Source organism: Montipora capricornis, chromosome 8, assembly GCF_036669925.1.
Source record: "Montipora capricornis isolate CH-2021 chromosome 8, ASM3666992v2, whole genome shotgun sequence".
Taxonomy (NCBI): Eukaryota; Metazoa; Cnidaria; class Anthozoa; order Scleractinia; family Acroporidae; genus Montipora; species Montipora capricornis.
Window position 1 is genome coordinate 28,465,874 of NC_090890.1, and position 13,583 is coordinate 28,479,456.

A 13,583-nucleotide genomic window follows, 5' to 3' on the forward strand; every position below is an offset into this window, starting at 1 on the left:
AGATTAGTTTCTTAGACATATTAGGCAATTTAGCCTTAGCTGTTATTAATAATTTATAAAAATGCTTACACTTAGCCCTGTAAACGTCGAATTGTATATCATTATGTTTAAAATTTACCGAGTCCATTTCAGGTAACAATTCCCAACGACCTGAGTTTTTTTCGGAACTGATACTCTTGAACCTGTCCATATCAGGAAATCTGTTTTAAGACCCTTTTGTCTATAAAAATCGTAAGACTGCTTATTGTCGGATTCAAATATCAAGTCACATATGTAAATGTCAGTGTTAAAGTGCAAAAGTGCTAAAAATCTTACTTTACCTTGTCCAAGGAAAGAAAAACTCAACCCGAGTTCATTCGTAAACGTTATTTTATTATTAATTTTCTTACAGCAAGCCTTACCGTCAGGGTTGCCTGAAAGGAACTCCGGTCGATTCGGCGTCTAATGTTTCGTCCCAATGAACGATACTTACTTCAATTTAGAGCAAGCTGCTGACACGCAAAAACTAAAACGGGAAGCAACCTTATGTACTTAATCTGCAAAAGTAGTGAAAACACATTTTTCTTTTTTTCAATTTTCTTGTGACTAGAGTTAAAAAAATATTGTAAGATTTTAGAGATAAATGCTACCCAAAAAAAACATCGCGGCGGGGCGCTGTGACGGGAAGGAGAAGCCTTCAACTACGAAATGTAACGCAATACATCAACTGTTGAATGTTTCGATAGTGTAGCTTTCGTTTCACGCTTGTTTCAAAGCAAGAGGAATTTAGTAGAAAGTCTATTTTATTACAGAAAAACTCTTAATTGCAAGAGGATAATGTAATCGATTACATCAGTGTCATTACAACACTTGATATAATTTCGAATCTATTACTTTATGTAGCGAGCGAATGAAGGAGATTTATAGACACTTTTCAGATCTGAAGATTTCTAATAAGTTTGACCAAACCATTTTTTTTGTTTTCAAGGACGAGTTTAAATAAAGAACTTTATTTTTAAATAAAGGACATTGAATTAATAACAAACTTCGAAAGCGGAACCAGCGACAGCCTAAGACGCAATACTACAGGGTAAACATTGTATGAGTTCGGGCGTGTGTGATGGATGCGGAAATCCGGGTATATCGTATCTCACCTAATCAGCGAATCCCTGATCTCAAAAATAATTTTGGGTTTGAATCGCTTTACAAACTTACCGGAAGTTACGTTCTTAAGTAAAGTTCTGACTTAAGTCCACCTTAATCAAGTAAGTGGGTGTGCATTCTTAGAAATAAATTGTTACCAGTTAGTTGTTGTTCACTGAATGGTGCAATATTGCTTGTCCCGAAAGGAGATAGATTGCAATTTTCTTCGATCAGTTTACATTTACACCATGAGGCAAACGAGTAATTTATTCAAGCCGGGAGAGAAGTCGGCATGGAACAACTATCACTGGGAACTACTGAATTTATAGTAATGAAGTTAAAAAGACAAAATATAAAATGTAAATAATGGAGAATAAAAACCTGTCCCAAAAATGAGGAGTTTTTTTAATTCATCTTCCTCCACTAGGTGGATAATTTCTTGAGAAATCAATTACATAACGTACTAATTTAATAGAATTTCGACTATAGTTCGCAGAATGCGGACTTTGAGTGCTCAAAGTCTGCATTCTGTGAACTATATTTATCAGCTAGGCCCATACTATCGTCCAGTTCAGCCGGAAGAGACTTAATGAGTAACGAAAACAACTTTTTTGTCGTTTTTTTGAGCTTTCATAATTAGATCAGTTGTTAGTGGAAATATTTATAATCAATAATAATTTCTGTCTTAAAAATTGCTCTGCTGGGGGCGTCAGGACTTGTCCCGCAAGTGGAAATGGTTTAAATGGAATAATTCAAGTCGCTGGTTGTTCGAGGACCACAGTCAGTGCAGTTTTTGGTGTTCGCTTCCAGTGTTATAGGAAGTTTAAGGTCTCAGGAAAGTTGCTTTACACCGATATTTATTTGAACAATGAAGTAACCGCTCTCTTGAACGGGATGAAACGGTGTTCAAATATAACATGTGAAGTAATGGCGGACATGAAAACGTACTTTCCCATCCCAGTACATGAACCAAATTTGGATCACTTTTCGTTATAAAAGGTAGCCATTCCCAGCTTAAGCATGAATATTCCTCGAATTGTCTCCCTGAGAAGATCAAACAACAACTTTCCAGCTCATAAAAGAATTGTAACGGTCGACATTACAGAAACAAAACAAAAAAACATGGGAGTTTTAAAGGTGAGCTTAATTATTGCTTCATTTTTAACAAGACTTGAGAATTGTATAAAAAGATTTAAAATAGAGAACCTTCGATTACATTTATAACTGCTGAGATGGTCGGCCTCTTTCTCAGTTTGAAAAGATAATTGTCTTAGTAACAACGAACAATCAATCATTAATTAACAACAACAATAATTATAACAATTCGAGAGCATTGTACACTTATTGATAAGATAGGGTAGACTTTCGTTCACTGGACTAATGGCGGAGGTAGGGCCATCGTTATTCCGATTCGACACACATTTCAATATCATTATATGCTTTCGTCAGAACGCGTCGTTCATTTCCTGAAGGTAGAAGTGGCTCAACATGGGAATATATTCAGTAATTTTTTTTTTCTAATTTACACTCACTCGCTCAGCTGGATATTGCATTCTTGTTGTATTTTGTTGTAGAAAAGATGTTGTGTAAAGCTGTGTAGGGGAAACTTTGTTTAAATTTTTGCCTCATTAGCAATAGCTATCGCAGTTTGAATCCGATATGCCAGATAATCTCTAAGCAACGATGCTTTGGAAATTCAAAATCAAAGAGTTTATGGGATCCTCATTAACGCCTTTGCCACCCAAGAATTATCAGTTTTTGATGGCTAATAACTGGCACGTTAACAAAGCCAAGAGGCTTAAAATTGGACATTTAACTAAGTTTAACCAGTTTTATTACCTTTTGAAGTAATTTGTAAATATCACAATATCTTCTGTGAGCAAACTCGTATGTTAATGAAACAAAATTAATTGCATGTAAACCCCAATGACGTCAGCAAAGATTCCCTGACTGGATGTATTGGTTGTTACGGTAGAATGAAAAGGAAGTTTTCCTAATTTTCTTTTCCAGTTTGTCTTTCTTTTGGGTGCTTGTTTGTTAAGCATGAGTAGTGGTCGATCAGTTTCATCAGAATGGGATCTCTGGGACAGCATTGACAAAGCGGTCCAGACTTGGATTTCGGATGAGCAAAAAGAAGGCAGTAATGCTCAATACGAGGGCGTTGGCTACTTTCCATCGACAAGCGAAGAACCTCCTTCAAGTCAGACCACTTTCAGACGGGATTCAAGTAGTGATTCTTCCCAAGCAACTATTCCTGGTGCGACAGCCACTACTCAACCAGCATCTAGGAGACTCAAAAGAGAAAACAGGACACCAGAACCTAGCTGTCTTATAGGATACTTCAAAAAGACTCTCCCTAGAGGTTCCATAGTTTTTTTTTCCAAACTGCAGCTCGACCTCTGCGTCTGGCGCATGCGCATGTGAATTATCACATCATGCGAAGTTTAACGATTCAGGAAAATCGTATTTATACCTACCACCTGTTCTTGCAAGGCTTAGTCATCGCTTTTTCAAAGGTGCCTGTTACACAAGTTATGCCCAACTACGAATAAATCATTTAGCTAAAATCCTTAATTACAAAAGAGTTTTTTAACAACATTGACAAGAAGCTTAAACTGAGAAAGATAGAGCTAGCTTTTGTTGCAAATTTCTTTCAGAGATAAGTGTGTAAGTACTAGAAGGATTAGGACAAGACTCGAGTTCGGGTTCGCGCAATTTGGTTTCAGTGCAAGGCGAAGTTGAAAATTCAAGCCCATGGTATTTACTTGAAATTGCGTCAAGTCGCGCAAGATTTCAGATTATTTATTCGGGAAGTTTATAATTTCGTTGGAATTTTTGGGTTTTTTATTGCAAACTGGAACCTTACCACAAAAGCCAATGGGTTCTTAAACGATCACATTGGTTGGTAATATGATGTTATTTAGGAGTTTTACCTCTGTATAAATTGTTAGGAATTTGAATCGATGCGCACTGGTTTAATCAATATAAATTACCAAGGCAAACTGAGTCATCACCACTTACAGGAGATGTTTCAGAATTCCTCTAAAAAACACGAGGTAAAATTAATTTAAGTCAGACTATTAACTTATGCAAAGCCATAAGGAGTGTAATAATGTTCTCTTTAAAAGAGAGTCAGTTAGATATTTAAGACACGAGGTAAAATTAATTTAAGTCAGACTATTTATTAACTTATGCAAAGCCATAAGGAGTGTAATAATGTGCTCTTTAAAAAAGAGAGTCAGTTAGGTATTTAAGATACTCATTGGTCACGATGGGCATGTATGTCACCTTCTTACCTTATTTATATTTAAGATAATATTTGTAAAAAAAAATATCAGTGAAAGTAATAAATTGTTGGGTTGATTACTGATTTTTCTTCTTTTTCTTGTATTTTTATGGCTTTCCTAACCCTTGGGGTTATTGACATCAATAAGTTATTTAAAAAAAAAACGATCGTTCTTCAAGTGCTGCACATTTCCTTGCCGTCGGTTTCTCTATGGGGACGCAAAATTTCCTTCCAAAACTGAATACAGGGAAGTTGGAGATAGCAATGTAGCAGAAACCCATAATGGTTGAAACGTGTAACGCGCGTTCACAGCTTCCGAATATTCCTTGCGAACTGATTGGTTGAATGTTTCATTGCAAAGTACCATATTTGGAAACCCCTCGCTTTTGTTGTTCCAAATATGGTACTTAGCAAATCGAATATTCAGAAGCTTGTTTCCAAGCACACAAGGGGCCCGTTACACGTTTCAACCCTTATGGGTTTCTGAATGTAGTCAACATCTGAGAGGCTGTTGACCCAAAGGGAATCGAATGAAGCAAAGGAGAAGGAGAATGAATGGACGCAGAAAAGAATGTACGGACAGCATGTGAGAGAAAAGGAAGATATTGACTGGAATAGAACTTGGCAGTGGATTGCAAAAAGGAGATTTGAAAGGATGTGACTGAGGCCCTGATATGTAGCGCCCCAGGAACAAGCTTTGAGAACAAATTATATGAGATTTCAATTGATCACACAGCAGAATCCCATTTTGTGCAGAATGTGCGGAAGTAAGGGAGAAACGATGGCCCCATGTGGTGAGTGAGTGCTGTAAGCTGGTGTGCAGACAGAATATAAAGGAAGGCACGATAACGTGGCGCGGTATATTCACTGGCAACTTTGTGGTAAATGTGTATTCAGTAGAAAGAGCTGATAGCTGGTATGAACAGAAGCCTGAGAGAGGTTGTCATAATTGATGTTGGCATCCCAGGTGATGACAGGGTGAAAACGAAATACAAGGAACTTGAGAAGTTAGAGAAATACCAACTATCGAAAGGTCTGGCACATGCAAAAAGTCATTGTAGTGCCTGCTGTTATTGGGGCCCTTTTTAAGGAGTACATGAAGCGAATCGGCGTGAATGTGAGGTTGGAAGTTATCCAGAAAGCAGCGTTGCTGGGGACAGCAAAGATACTAAGGAAAACTGTCCCTGTAAGAAGGTGGAAAGAGAGACCTGGGGACTCGTGGTGGCTTGATCTGATCGGCGTTGTATTTCAAGTTGAGAAACTAAATATATTTTAAGCAAGAGCCGATACAACGTAGATTTGATTTTAGTGGTGTACTATATTTCGGCTGCCAAACCAAACCAGCCTTCTTCAGGTACAATGAGAGTTTACATTGAATTGCTTCTATGTACATATATATATATATATAAATGGATGTTGACGTAATACTGGAAAAAAAATGTGATAAAACATGGCAGTTACAAAGATTTTGAATCAAATACTAAGAGTAACGGAAAAAAAATAACGGAAATCACTAAAAATAATAAACTGAAATCTAATACGTTTTTTCTTCGCGGATATTAAGACCGTTGGGATCAATTGTCCTGCCTTTTAAAATTAAAAAAAAGCTTCCCTGGCCTTACGGATCGAGTCTCTGTTAGAAAATATTTTTTCGATAGGGAATTAATTGCATGTCCTTAGAGATGTTGTGGGGAGAGGAGAGGAAATGTTCTGCGACTGTAGTAGGTTTGGATTTGTGTTAGCGTTATCTAAAGTGCGGCGGCCGTTCATTAAAACGGTCTTTTAAAACGTCGTTTAGTTTCTCCTATGTACTGTAGATGGCATCTGTTGCATTGAATCATGTAGATAAGGTTTTTAGTTTCGCAAGTTATGTGGAAATTAATGGAGCGCGTTTCGCCAGTAGAGAAGAATGTGTAGTTGGTTAGTCCATGGAAAATGTAAGGACAGGTAGCGCAGTTTTTTGCCACAGCGAAAAGAACCGGAAGGAAGTGCGGAATTAGAATGAGTTACATTGGGGGACAGTTTAGCTGTTACCAGCAGGTCTCGAAGGTTGTTCGACAGTCGCTTTGGAAGCAAAGGAGAAGGGTAGGCAAGGAAACAATCTTATAGGACCAAAGTTTGAGGATATACTAACATGTACTTCTTGAGATGGTTTCAATAAGCGCCCAGTATTATGACTCATGTGACTGCAGGATTTGAGGTACTTTGCCAATGACTGGACTCTGAATCATAAGTAAGTGTGCGATCTGTTTGATCAAGAAGGTAAGTTGTGGCCAAAATAACTACGAATCGTTTCTGAGGAAACGATACAACGTAAACCCCCCCCCCCCCCTTAGAGGACATGTGGTTACTAGTAAAATACAAAACCCAGAAAAATGGAAGAAAAATAAAACGAATCGAGCAACGTTGTCACAAGAGCGACTTTAGAATACCACGCCACTATTGTCAAGTGCATCGTTTGAAAGAACGAGATATATCTATTCGTATGAAAATTGGTGGCCGAATATTCTAGAGTTTAGCCGGCGTGGAGCCACAGAAACTATCAAGATCTGAATTTTGGTTCAAAATTGTCTTTAAGATTATTACTAAGAAGTGTCCCTTGCCAAAAATTAGCGTATTGAGTCCATACAAACTATTCGCGCACATGACGTAATTAATGCACGTATGACATGATTCAGGATGGCTCTGAAAAAAGCAGACGAACGAAAAATGAAAACTTGCTTGCGCTTAAGCTCCCCCCCCTATGCACAGGACACCCACGATTAGAAATTGCGTTATCCTAATGTCGCACGCAAATACAATGGAGAGTTTTAAGCCAGGCCGAGTAATCAGGAACAACAAATCTGTCAATCATATCACCGGATGGCGACGCTGTAGCTATTACCACTTTCATCAATGTTCTGTGAGTACGCTTCAGTTAAACCTTAAGACCCTCTTTCTTATGTAAGATTTTTTTCTTTTATGCTTTTTTTGTGATAATCTTCCTGATATATAGCACTGATATGCTATTTTATTAATCACAAAACAGGTTTCACTCCGATTGGTTAACTGGTAAGTGATTACCAGCAGCAGGGGCCCAAGATTCCAAAATTTCCGATCATTTTGTCAAAATATGGACCTTATTCATAATGCGTCGGCCAACTTTAATTCGATTTTCGCAAATTCGTCAATGCAAATTCGCTGAACCAAGCCTCGATACCATCAAGTTTTGATATTAAAACAAATTCTTGCTCTAGTATGAGGCTTGGTGATGAACAATTTGCACTTCACATCAGAATTATAAATGTGAACCGCCATTTTTGAATAAGGTCTATGCTTGCTTGCTTAATGTGACCAGAATTCGCTGCGATTTTCGCGTTGGTCAGAAAATTTTGAAAGCAGGCCGAGGCGTTTGAAGAGTCGAAGAATGCTGTAGCAGCAAAACTTAAAGCGAGCGATGTGACTTAAGAGAACATATGAGCTGAACAAACATTAAAAAAACTGTTTTGATATAGCCAAATTTCAACCTAGTATTTGTAATCATTTAGGGGTGGCGAATGGTAAATGCGAGACTTTGCGAGACGGCGAGACCAGCGTTTTTAGCGTTTGCGAGCCCTGGAGGATTTTGACTTTACAACTGCGAGATTGTAAGTTCAAAGTGCTGAGGCCTTCATATTGAAGAGGCGAGAACGCTGTATCAGCTCCGAGAATCAAATCTTGCAAAACGAATTAAAGGGAGCGACCCGAGTTTTTGAGAACATATGAGCGATCCTTCATTTGCATTCAATACTTGCTTTCTAAATTGGATGACAAGGCAAATGGAACGTAATGAATGAATGTTTCTCCCATCTGACCAACACTAATCGTATAATTTGAAGATTCTAAAAAATTTGTTACTCTTTTCATCGTGTCATCACTTGTCCTTCTTCTTTTTCCCTAAACTTAAAAAAATACAACTAATTAACAATTAGACCCGTAGCACCGCAAGTTACAGGTCAATAGCCCATGACGAAGCCGAATGGGCTATTAACGTGGCCCTTGAGGGCGAAGGGTCTATGAGATTTAAAACAAACCCAACTAGTTCTCCCATCAAGGCAAACAATCGTTCAAAATTTGAATAAAGATTTATTTGGGAATAAAACTTGAAAACGTTACTCTTTTCGTGTCGATCACTTGTACTTCTTTTCCCTAAACTAGAAAAAATACAACTAATACTTAATATGACTAGGGTCTAACTAAAAAAACTTATCGGTTTATTTATATACATGTAATTTAGAATCCTTAGGATTAAACGTTAATTAACATTGCATTGTAATTATGTATATTTTATTTTTTATTTATTTATTTCGACTGTATATCAACTATGGATTGACCCAAATAGGCTATTTCCGAGTTCATGTCTGCCTCCTCTTCAAAGCGAGTCTAAGTGCAAAGTTTTTGTGATGTTTAATTGGTTCTACTTTACATATGAATGAAAACTAATTTTCATAAGAAAAACTTCGCACTTAGACTCGCTTTTGAAGAGGAGGCAGACGTGAACTCGGAAATGGCCTATTAAATGCTATTTCCATTATTCTTTTTTCTTTTTGGGTCAGCACCAAGAACACGGATTCTGGCCACAGCCAAAAATATGTGCAGTCGAAATATTGTATAAACCGTTGACGACCGTTATTAGGGAGCTTACGCAAGGCGACGAAGACGGCTACGAGAACGCCACAAAACAATGGGCTTAATGAACAAAAGACAAAGGTTCTGCACTCCCTGCACGTGCGTTTTGCATTTTGGCACATTTCTTTGTCGTCCTCGTCTTGACAACGACGTGAATTGACCAAATTTGAGGTTGTGTAGAGGACGTGGGAACGCGACGAAACATTTTAAATTTTCTTCCCAAAGAACCATATCGTTCATACCAGTTTTATTCCTGCAATTCTGATACACACTCTCCATTTTGCACGGCTTGGAGTTGTCACAGAATTATTACAGTAACAGGAAATAATATTTTTAGACGACGTTCACGTTGGCGCCGGCGTCGTCCTTGCGTAATCTCCCAATTGTTTCAAATTTCTGAGAATGCGCAGAAGAGTCGGAAGTCCGTGATTTGTGGACTTCCTGCTTTGGCTGTGGCCAGACTCCTTGTTCTTGGCATCCAAAAGAAAAGGGACTCTGGCGACGAGAATGGCTCTCAACCTTTATTAAAAGACAAAGGAGGAAATCATTTGGTAGGTAGCGACTTTCGGTTATTTTCACAATACAACCGCGACCTGACTCCCGCATATCGGTCGTCTTTACCAAAATAGTCGATACCACTCAGTTTGTGTATTGCGGGAATACTTGGTGTTAAAAACTCTGAAAATAAAAAAAGTTTGCAAAGTGTGAACGTATTTAGAGATCAACTCAGTAGACAAGTGTTTCAATACTTGGTAAATAATGAAATGAAAATTAGTTTTCATTCATATGTAAAGTAGAACTAATTACCATCACAAAAACTTTGCACTTAGACTCGCTTTGAAGAGGAGGCGAATATGAACTCGGAAATGCCTATTACGCGATTGCAATTGTTATACGCTTCGTGATTGGTTTAAAAATGTCGTGCTAGTTTGTCAAACAATGAGAAGAAAAAACCGCGCTTTGAGCAACCTCCAGTGACAGACATCTCCTGTAAACGGACACCTCCCGAATGCGGACACAAACCCGCGGTCTCGGCGAATTCTTCTCTAAAACACTACATATTTAACTTCCCGTAAGCGGACACGGACGCATATTCAAAGTCCACAGGGTCTAAAAAATCCTCCCGTAAGCGGACAGTAAACAATATCAAAACAATTTCTAACGAAATGGGTTCGATTTTAATGGTTTAATCGCACACTGTCTTAGACAAAACATAGTCATTTCGATTACAATTAGCTTTTTTTTCATTACAGACACGGCTAAAATTACAGTAAATGCATGGGATTTTCACCCACTTAGAACCGCTGTAACGCGCCGCTACAAACTTTCGGATTTCCACACTAAAGTGTCTTTTTAAAAGACATATATACTGAGATTGTTTTCATGAATTATAAAGAACAGATTCAGGCTACAACGACCATAAACGAAATTTTAAGATTTCATACAAACTCTAGTTTGATAAGCCACGAGACGCCCTGTATAAGTAGGTAATCCGGAAGCCCGTGCATAAAGGGTCCCCGGGTTTGTACGTCATGTATGCCCGTGCATAAAGTGTCCCCGGTTGTTGGTACGTCATGTATGCCAGTGCATAAAGTGTCCTCGGGTTGGTACGTCATATATGCCGTGCATAAAGTGTCCCCGGGTTGGAACGTCATGTATGCCTATGCATAAAGTGTCCCCGGGTTATTATTCATGTATGCCCATGCATAAAGTGTCCCCGGGTTAAACGTCATGTATGCCCGTGCATAAAGTGTCCCCGGGTTAATACGTGCCCATGTATGTCCCCGGGTTAATGCATAATGCCCATGCATAAAGTCCTCCGGGTTAATACGTCATGTATGCCCATGCATAAAGTGTCTCCGGGTTAATAGGTCATCCATAGGTCATGTATGTCATCCGAGGACACTTTATTGATGGTACGTCATGTATGCCCATCATTCTAAAAAAAATACCTTGTTTTTTCGGGTTTTTAACAGAGAAAGATTTTTGCTTGTGGGAGATTTTGGTTTAAACAAGAAAAAAATCACATTACCATGTGTTATATTTAACATAAGAAAAATTGTCCTGTTTTTTTCCTCGTTTGACATGATTTTACACTTCCGCTCAATTCAAAATAGAATTGTCTTGTTCTTTAGATCTTGAACAGTCTTATTGATGAAGTCTCCGGGATAATTTGGAGATCATCTGCATAGATAAAGAAGTTGAAAGTTATGAATCTAGCCTTCGAATGCAGACGTATTTTCCGGCGGACCACGTTCGTTTCTCGTCTTTGGAGATTTAAAGTCCCACTCGAGACTTAAACTTAGTCATTTAATGAAATTTCATAAACTTTTGCTTACTAATTACAAAATAACCCACCGTTCGAAGGAGCTGGCTCAAGAAAAATTCCAACTGGGACGTTGAACAGGGGCACCCAACGAATCTGTTTCCTCCTCACATGTATGCTGATCTTCCCCAGAGAGAATTGGTCTTTTTCTAGGCTGGCCCCATCATAGACACGCAAACAAAAAACAAACAACAAACAGGATATGATATTTAGCGGGGGATGAGCTGGACTGGAAATCTGTTGCTCGTTCCGTCTCATTGAAAGAGTCTAGGTTTTGCGCGGGGGTGGGAATATACTGACCTTGTTTCCTGCATTTTTCCAAACTCCGAGCCCCCAGGTGGCATTGTCAGCACATGAAACCTCTGAAGACTGAGGACGACTAAAAAAACAAAAAAAAAAAAAAAGACCCCCTTCCCTCTCCCAACTACGACGTCTGGTTCCGAGTGACTGCGCATGTGCGGGAAAAACCTGTTGTTGTGGGTCCCGGTTTTTTGTCGCTTTTGTTCGTCGTTTTTGGGATCGAGGGATTTGGAAAGCGCGAGGAATTCCTGGCTGGGAAATATATTGATCAGCTGGCCTTGTGGTGAAAACCAACCAATTTTAATCTAGCTGTCTGGGAAATTTTCTTATGGTGTCTTGTTTGGGACAAACGGAACAGGATAGATGTTTTCCCAGCAACACTGATAAAACACCTGAAAATGCCTTAATACCATTGATTTTCATTAACTGGGGTATAATAATACCATTTTACAAGCAAATTGGTTCCGTTGGGTGCCCCTGCTTGAAAACACTGTCATCCAGACTTTGCACATTCTATCTTTTATGGGTTGAAATTTCTTTTTCACTAAGCAAAATGCGCCTTGTTTTCTAGTTTTCGACTCGCATTGACAATTAAAATGATTTGATTTGTTTTCTTGAAACAGACAACGCTTTCTTTTAAATCATATTTACAGCAGTGCATCGAAAAAATACGGAGCATCTCCATCAGATCAACACTGGCTTTTTACGAGCGGTTTTTCGGCGCGATATGACAGTTAATGTGAGGGCTATAAAATAAATAAATCCCTTTTGGCTTGCTGGTATTCGGCTGATAACAGAGTACTCAACGAAACTGCTCCACAAAAAAGCCGCTCTGTACTACTGTACTGCAGACTGTTTTCCGCTGGCTGGCTAAGAAAAAATCTCGCAGTAGCAAATCATATTGCCTGGGTCAGAAATCGATTCTCAGGCACAAATCAGAACAGCGGCGACGATTTGTCAGACACAAATCAGAAACAGACTGAGGCGACAGACTAAAAGCCGGAGTAGTCTCAGTATCAATATTTTCAAACAATCTGTCGATCATATTTACAACAGTTATTCATAGGATAATGATAATGATAAGATAATGATAATGATAATAATAATAATAATAATCCTAATATAATAACCGGCTTTGTTCCTATCTTATGGTTTTTCAAGGTACCGTGGAAAGAACCACGTAGATAAAAAAGGTGACGACGAAATTTTTCCTTCTGGTTAATGTTCCTGTTCCTGTTTTACTATCATATTTTCAAGGCATTTCCATAATTATTTAAATTGCTTTCCAATTGATAGCGTATGAACTAAACGTTGATAGAAATTGAAACTAAATGGCCGTTTTGTCTTTGGCCGTCCTTTCCTTGCATCTTCCACTTTCATTTACCTACTTACTGAATTTGAGGCAGCATAATATGAAGACATCACACATATTAATTCAAAAACACATCAACTGCCATCCATATTACCTTTGGCGGGGGAAGATGTATTTAAATCTATTACTAGTTTATTACAGTAACATAAAGGAGTTAAACAATGAATGCACAGGAAACAATCTCAACTTAATAGACGAGTTCACGCTCTTGATTGCATCATGGTAATCCAGGGCAACATGGCGGGAAATTCAAAGGTTTGTATGGCAATTCAAAACCAAATATACTGTACACGACTCTATTTTACAGACTTAAGCCTTCATAAACCAACAAATCAGTTCAATCTTCACAACTGAGATGAACTAGACTTGGTATCCATTCTTTGTAATTCCTAATATTGCTTTTTCTGTTTCCATACATTCTCTGTATTTTGTGCGTTTGGAATTACAGGAAATGTACTGGCAGAAACTCTTTTTGGATAAAATAATTCCTGCAATAGCCATTCTCTACAAATTTATTTTTCCGCACCTTT

The 13,583-nt window shown here is 38.3% G+C and overlaps 1 long non-coding RNA gene across 1 annotated transcript in view; it reads left to right on the forward strand.

The window, feature by feature from the left end:
* The window catches only part of LOC138014506 (uncharacterized), a 6,625-nt gene extending 2,133 nt beyond the window's left edge, over positions 1-4,492 (forward strand). The window contains exon 2 of the long non-coding RNA XR_011125320.1: positions 3,133-4,492. This is a non-coding gene — a long non-coding RNA (uncharacterized lncRNA). The remainder of the gene's footprint in view (positions 1-3,132) is intronic.
* Positions 4,493-13,583: the final 9,091 nt, after the last annotated feature.